This window comes from Myxocyprinus asiaticus, chromosome 45 (assembly GCF_019703515.2).
Source record: "Myxocyprinus asiaticus isolate MX2 ecotype Aquarium Trade chromosome 45, UBuf_Myxa_2, whole genome shotgun sequence".
Taxonomy (NCBI): domain Eukaryota; kingdom Metazoa; phylum Chordata; class Actinopteri; order Cypriniformes; family Catostomidae; genus Myxocyprinus; species Myxocyprinus asiaticus.
In genome coordinates this window covers 30,979,245-30,988,222 of record NC_059388.1, presented here as the reverse complement: position 1 = coordinate 30,988,222, position 8,978 = coordinate 30,979,245, and positions in this window count along the sequence as shown.

Below are 8,978 nucleotides of genomic sequence, written 5' to 3'. Positions count from 1 at the left end.
ACTGAAGTCTTGTGGCGAAAAATGTATCTGTGACGCTCCACCCTTATAAAAGAACACTGTGGATGTACAGTGGTGGTATCAGATGACAATACCAAGGAATTATCCATGCCCCCCCCCCCCCAAAAAAAAATCAATGTATAACCATGGTACTTATACAAAAAAACATGACATGTCCAAAAACCTAAAAATAAAAACATTGTAATACAATGTTACACTTTGTATTATTACTATGGTAATTTCCACACACACACATACACACACACACAAAACATGGTATTATAATGGTACCATGTCCAAAAACCATGGTAGTACTATGGTGCTAAATATTTGCATGCCATAATATTTACATGGTACTCTAAGTCTAAGGTACTTCAAACAGTGCCATGGTGCATGTCCAAAAAATATATTACTATGGAACATGTCCAAAAAACAATAAGCATGGTAATAACAAGGTACATGACCAAAAACATTGTGGTATCACCATGGTACCATGTCCAAAAACCATGGTAGTACATATTTACCATATTCATATACCATGGTATTTTCAATGTACTCCAAGGCACTTCAAAGAATACCACCACATGGTAATACCGTGGTACACATACAAAAACCATGATATTACCATAGTAATGTCCAAAAATCTAAAAATGAAAATAAACATGGCAATACAATGTTACACATTCAAAAAACATTGTTTTACTATGGTAAAAAAAAAAAAAAAACAACAACAAAACATGGTGTCACCATGGTACCACATCCAAAGACCATGGTAGTAAATATTCACCATATTTGTAAACCATAGTATTTTCAATGTTCTCCAAGGCACTTCAAAGAAATTCACCACATGGTAATACCATGGTACACGTCCAAAGATTGTGGTACCAAAGTGGTACAGTGTCTAAATAACCATAGTAGTACCATCGTACTGAATAATCAGTAATTATTCATATAATATGGTCTTGGCATGGTACTCCGAGAAATACCACAGTATTACCATGGTACACAACATTTTTTTTACTATTGTACATTTCCAAAAAACAATAAACATGGTATTACCAATGTACATGACCAAAAACATGATATTACTATGGTAATGTCCAAAAAAACAACAACATATTATTATGGTACTGAATAATCACTATATTCATTACCATGGTATTTAAATATTTTAGTACATGTCCAAAAAAAAAAAAAGAACATGCCAATACATGCCCAAAATAAACATGACTACTATGGTAATGTCCAAATACCAAATAAAAACATGGTAATGCCATGAATAATCTCTATATTCATATATATATATATACATATATATATATATATATATATATACATATATATATAATGCTACATTATTGCCATGGCACACATCCCAAAAACATATTACTATGGTACTTTACATTTATGCATTTGGCAGACACTTTTATCCAAAGTGACTTACAGTGCACTTATTACAGGGACAGTCCCCCTGGAGCAACCTGGAGTTAAGTGCCTTGCTCAAGGACACAATGGTGGTGGCTGTGGGGATCAAACTGGCAGCCTTCTGATTACCAGTTATGTGCTTTAGTCCACTACGCCACCACCACGCCTGGTACTATGTCCAAAAACCAAAAAAACTGGGAATACCATGTTACACGGACATACACTGACATTATATAACTTGGTGGTACTATGTCCAAAATCATAGTAGTATCACAATACTGAATTATTACCATATTCATATAGCATGGTGTTCACATGATACTCTAAGGTATTTCAAAGAATACCAAGGTATTACCATGGCACATGTACAAAATCATGGTATCATTATGGTTCAAAATCTATGATAATACCTTGGTACTTTTTGTACCTTACAGTACCATATAAATACAGTGGTACATGAATATGGTAATCATTCAGTATAGTACCATGGTATATATCAGTGGTTCTCAACCAGGGGGTCAGGACCCACTAGGGGGCCTCAGCACACTTCCAGGGGGGCCTCAAGTTCTCGTAAAATTATTTAAAATATGATAGATTGTTATAATTTTTATATAATTATGATAATTCAACTTGCTGAAAATGCTAAACATTTTATAACTCCCTTCAGCAGCTTGCTTTTTATGAAGAATATACAATTCTAGACATTTCTGGAAGCACAAGTCTTATAATAGATATATCTTATAATATAAAAATCTAATAGCCTACATGAGGGAGCCTTCGAATATTTTCTCTGACAATGGGGGCCTTGGAGTCAAAAAGGTTGAGAACCACTGGTATATATAAAACTACAATGTGATTCCATCAACCATGGAATAACCACCGCATTTTTAGGTGTGTGTTGTGTGTTCTGTGTATGTATTTAAGTGTTTTTCAAGCATGAGCACAGAAATATGTATTGTAGAGCATTTCAGGATCTGAAGATTATACTGACATCTACTGACATAAACACTCTGCCATTCTCTTTCTGTGTGTGAGGAACCAAAGGATATATACAGTTGTGCTCAAAAGTTTGCATACCCTTGGAGAATTGGTAATATATGTACCATTTTTAAAGCAAACATGAGTGAGCAGGCAAAACACATTTCTTTTATTTCTTATGGGATTCATATTCAACTGTAGGTTATAACAGAATGGCACAATCATTAAACAAAACATGGCAACAAAGAAAAAATGAAATGACCCCTGTTCAAAAGTCTGCATACTCTTAGTTCTTAATACTGTGTATTGCCCCCTTTAGCATCAATGACAGCATGCAGTCTTTTGTAATAGTTGTCTAGGAGGCCCCAAATTCTTGCAGGTGGTATAGCTGCCCATTCGTCTTGGCAAAAAGCCTCCAGGTCATGCAAAATCTTTGGTCGTATTGCATGAACCGCACATTTGAGATCTCTCCAGAGTGGCTTGATGATATTAAGGTCAGGAGACTGTGATGGCCACTCCAGAACCTTCACCTTTTTCTGCTGTAACCACTGGAGGGTCAACTTGGCCTTGTGCTTAGGGTCATTGTCATGCTGGAAAGTCCAAGTGCGTCCCATGCGCAGCTTTCGTGCAGAAGAATGCAAATTGTCTGCCAGTATTTTATGATAACATGCTGCATTCATCTTGCCATCAATTTTCACAAGATTCCCCATGCCTTTAGAGCTCACACACCCCCAAAACATCAGTGAGCCACCACCATGCTACACAGTGGGGATGGTATTCTTTTCACTATAGGCCTTGTTGACCCCTCTCCAAACATAGCACTTATGGTTGTGACCATAAAGCTCTATTTTGGTCTCGTCACTCCAAATTACAGTGTGCCAGAAGCTTTGAGGCATGTCAAGGTGTTGTCAGGCATATTGTAACCGGGCTTTTTTGTGTCATTGGTGCAGTAAAGGCTTCATTCTGGCAACTCGACCATGCAGCTCAATTTTGTTCAAGTATTGTTGTATTGTGCTCCTTGAAACAACTACACCGTCTTTTTCCAGAGCCACCTGTATTTCTCCTGAGGTTACCTGTGGGTTTTTCTTTGTATCCCGAACAATTCTTCTGGCAGTTGTGGCTATAATCTTTCTTGGTCTGCCTGACCTTGTCTTGGTATCAAGAGATCCCCGAATTTTCCACTTCTTAATAAGTGATTGAACAGTACTGACTGGCATTTTCAAGGCTTTGGGTATCTTTTTATATCCTTTTCAATCTTTGTAAAGTTCCATTACCTTGTTACGCAGGTCTTTTGACAGTTCTTTTCTGCTCCTCATGGCTCAGTATCAAGCCTGCTCAGTGCATCCACGTGAGAGCTAACAAACTCATTGACTATTTATACACAGACACTAACTGCAATTTAAAAAGCCACAGGTGTGGGAAATTAACCTTTAATTGTCATTTAAACCTGTTTGTGTCACCTTGTGTGTCTGTAACAAGGCCAAACATTCAAGGGTATGTAAACTTTTGATCAGGGCCATTTGGGTGATTTCTGTTATCATTATGACTTTAAAAGGAGCCAAACAACTATGTGATGATAAATGGCTTCATATGATCACTATCCTTAAAATTTCTGCCAGGGTATGCAAACTTTTGAGCACAACCATATATATATATATATATATATATATATATATATATATATATATATATATATATATATATTTTTTTTTTTTTTTTTTTTTTTTTTTTTTTTTTTTTTCATTATCCCTTTTCTCCCCAATTTGGAATGCCCAATTCCCACTACTTAGTAGGTCCTTGTGGTGGCTTGGTTACTCACCTCAATCCGGGTGGTAGAGGACAAGTCTCAGTTGCCTCTGCTTCTGAGACAGCCAATCAGTGCATCTTATCACATGGCTCATTGTGCATGACACCGCGGAGACTCCCAGCATGTGGAGACTCATGCTACTCTCTGCAACCACACACAATTTACCAACCACCACATTGAGAGTGAGAACCACTAATCGCGATGACGAGGAGGTTTCCTCATGTGACTGTACCCTCCCTAGCAACCGGGCCAATTTCGTTGCTTAGGAGACCTGGCTTGAGTCATTCAGCACACCCTGGATTTGAACTCACAACTCCAGGGGTGGTAGACAGCGTCAATGCTCACTGAGCTACCCAGGCCCACCTTTTGATTGTTTATTATCCATTGTTGTCCTCTTGGATTCACCCTTCATTCTCAACATATCAATAACATCTCTGTGTTTTAGCACATAGATTGTCTTTTAAATGCAGCACATGTTCACACATGCACAGTGTAGAACAGTGTAGAGGGACACAGGCTATGCACACCCTACCAACAGCACAGAACACTCTAGCAACCGCATAGCAAAAGCCCTAACAACCACCCAGGACACCCTAGCAACCATACAGCAATGGCCAAACAAGCACCTAGAACACCATAGTGACGGCATAGCAACGATATAGCAATGCACTAAATACCACTTAGAACACCTTAGCAACCACATAGCAATGCCCCACTAACCACCAAAACACCCTAGCAACTACATAGCAGTGCCCTAGCAATCACCCAGAACACTCTAGCAACTGCATAGCAATGCCCTAACAACCACCCAGCATACCCTAGCAACCATATAGCAATGCCGAACAACCACCCAGAACTCCATAGCAATGGCATAGCAATGTACTAAATACCACATAGAACACCATAGCAGCCACATAGTAACACCCCAGCAACCACCCAGAACATTCTAACAACCATATAGCAATGCCCTAACAACCACCTCGGACAACTTAGCAACCATACAGTATAGCAAAGCCTAAACAACCACCCAGAACACCATAGCAACGGCATAGCAACTGTATAGCAAGGCACTAAATACCACTTAGAACACCATAGCAACACCCCAGCAACTACCCAGAGCACCCCAGCAACTACATAGCAATGCCCTAGCAACCACCCAGAATACCATAGAAACCCCACAGCAAATCCCTAACAACCACAAGCAACTGCACAGCAATTCCCTAACAACCACCCAGAACACCATAGCAACTGCACAGCAAGTCCCTAACAACCACCCAGAACACCAGAGCAATGGCACAGCAATTCACTAACAACCACCCAGATCACCATAGCAACCGCACAGCAATTCCCTAAAAACCACCTAGAACGCCATAGCAACCACACAGTAATTCCCTAACAACCATCCAGAACACTATAGCAACAGCACAGCAATTCCCTTACAACCACCCAGAACACCATAGCAACGGCATAGCAACTGTATAGCAAGGCACTAAATACCACTTAGAACACCATAGCAACACCCCAGCAACTACCCAGAGCACCCCAGCAACTACATAGCAATGCCCTAGAACCACCCAGAATACCATAGAAACCCCACAGCAAATCCCTAACAACCACAAGCAACTGCACAGCAATTCCCTAACAACCACCCAGAACACCATAGCAACGGCACAGCAAATCCCTAACAACCACCCAGAACACCAGAGCAATGGCACAGCAATTCACTAACAACCACCCAGATCACCATAGCAACCGCACAGCAATTCCCTAAAAACCACCTAGAACGCCATAGCAACCACACAGTAATTCCCTAACAACCATCCAGAACACCATAGCAACAGCACAGCAATTCCCTTACAACCACCCAGAACACCATAGCAACCGCACAGCAATTCCTTAACAACCACCTAGAACACCAGAGCAACTGCACAGCAATGCTTTAGCAACCACCCAGAACATCATAGCAACTGCATAGCAATTACTTAACAACCACTCAGTACACCATAGCAACTGCATAGCAATTACATAACAACCATCCAGAACACTGTAGCAACCACATAGCAATTACCTAACAACCAGAACACCATAGCAATCACATAGCAATTACCTAACAACCACCCAGAACACCATAGCAACTGCACAGCAATTACCTAACAACCACCCAGAACACCACAGCAACCGCATAGCAATTACCTAACAACCACCCAGAACACTGTAGCAACAGCATCGCAATTACCTAACAACCAGAACACCATAGCAACTGCATAATAATTACCTAACAACCAGAACACTGTAGTAACCACATAGCAATTACCTAACAACCACCCAGAATACCATAGCAACCGCACAGCAATTCTCTAACAACCACCCTTAGCAACCCAATTGCAATTATCTAACAACCAGAACACTGTAGCAACAGCATCGCAATTACCTAGCAACCAGAACACTGTAGTAACCACATAACAATTACCTAACAACCACACAGAACACCATAGCAACCACACAGCAATTCCCTAACAACCACCCAGAACACCATAGCAACCACTTAGCAATTACCTAACAACCAGAACACCATAGTAGCCACATAGTAATTACATAACAACCAGAAAACCATAGTAACCACATAGAAATTACCTAACAACCACCCAGAACACCATAGCAACCCCACAGCAATTCCCTAACAACCAACCAGAACACCATAAAAACTGCATAGCAATTACCTAAAAACCAGAATACCATAGTAACCACATAGTGATTACATAACAACCACCGAGAACACCATAGCAACCGCACAGCAATTCCCTAACAACCACCCAGAACACCATAGCAACTGCAACATTGCTCAGACTTAATGAAAATTCTGTTGTCACTACCTGATCTTTTCAGGAGTGAATTTGGTTGTAGAATTAGTTTGTCACTACCGTAAATAACAAACTCTGTGTATACAGAATAGGATTGAGCTCTCAGAAGAGGAATGACAACAGTATTTAGTTTCAGTGTGTACATACAGTAGCAAATATTACTCAAATATTACTTTCCATTAGAAACCTCCTTAACGATCTTGTGTTGTATTTGTTTAATGAGAGAGGAAAGCAAGTACTTGAGAGTATGATTAGTATGAGACAATGCTGATAGTTTGATGTCTGTGTTTAATTAGCGTCTGTGCGCTGTATATCTGCATTATTTCACACACCAGTTTATCCCATGCTGTCGAGCCTAACGTCGTCTGTTTGGAAAATATGTACATCTATACCACCACAGTCCCATCGAAGGGCTTTAATTGACAGCTGCTATTAGAAGAGTGCACATTTCTGCAGCCAAACACTCTCGCAGCTCTCATCTAGTAAATGAAGCAGCACACAATACCACCGTGCAATCAGCACAGCAGCACTCGATGCGATAGCTTTGTCTACCCCGCGAGAAAAGAGAAATATGGAGTGAAGGGATGGGAGACAGGGAGGGAGAGAAAGAGAGAGACAGGCAGTGTGATTGTGTAATTGTCTCAGTTTAAATGAACTGTCTATCAGCCGCCTGTCATTCTCAGTGGGGTCTAAGGGACCAGCCAGAGATCAGGACAAATAGAAATCAATGAGAGGAATTTGGGAACTGTTATGACACACGTGCTGGTGTGCTATTTTGTTTCATTCTGTTAAATGCAGGACAATCTTGCAAAATACACAGCTCTGTGACAATAGGTATTTTTGCGCTTTAAACCACTCAAAAACCCTAACAACCACAGAGCAATGCCCTGGTGATCACTTAAAACATCCTAACAACCATATAGCAGTGGGCTAAAAACTACTTTGAACACCCTAGCAAACTCATAGCAATGCCCTAACAACTACCTAAAACACCCTAGTAATCGCATATTAACGCACTTAAAAACACTTAGAACACCCTAGCAACCACATAAAAATGCCCGAACAACCACCCAATATACCCTACAACTGCTTAGTAGTTCTCTATAAAACACTCAGAACACTCTAGTAACCACATAGCAATACCCTAAACACCAACAAGAACACCATTTTAACCGCACAACAATGCCCTGGCAACCACTTGAAACACCCTAACAACCGTATAGCAGTGGGCTAAAACCCACTCAGAACACTATAGCAACTGCATAGTAATGAGTTAAAAACACTCAGCATACCCTATAGCAACCACTTAGCAATATCCTAACAAGCACTCAGAACACCATAGTAACCGTATTGTGATGCCCTGGCAGAACACCTGACAGCCACCTGGAACACCCTAGCAACACCATAGCAACCTCCCAGAACACCCTAGTAAGAACACCTTAACAGCTGCATAACAAAACCCTAGCAACAATCACAACACCCTAGCAACTGTATAGCAATGTGTTTAAAACCATTCAGAACACTCTAGTGACTGCATAGCAATGGCCTAACAGCTACCTACAACACCATAGCAACTGCATAGCAATGCTCTTGCAGAACACCTGGCAGCCACCCAGAACAACCTATCAACATCATAGCCAGCTCCCAGAACACATAAACAACTGTATAAAAAAACCCTGGCAACCACACCCTAACAACTGAAAAGCAATGCGCTAAAATGCTCAGAACTCCCTAGCAACCACCTAGCAATGCTCTAACAACCACCCAGAACACCATAGCAACCACATAGCAATGCCCTGGCAAACACCCACCCAGAATACCATAGCAACGTCCCAGAATATCTTAAGAACTGCGTAACAAAACCATGGCATCCATTCACAAGACCCTAGCAAACATATAGCAATGAGCTA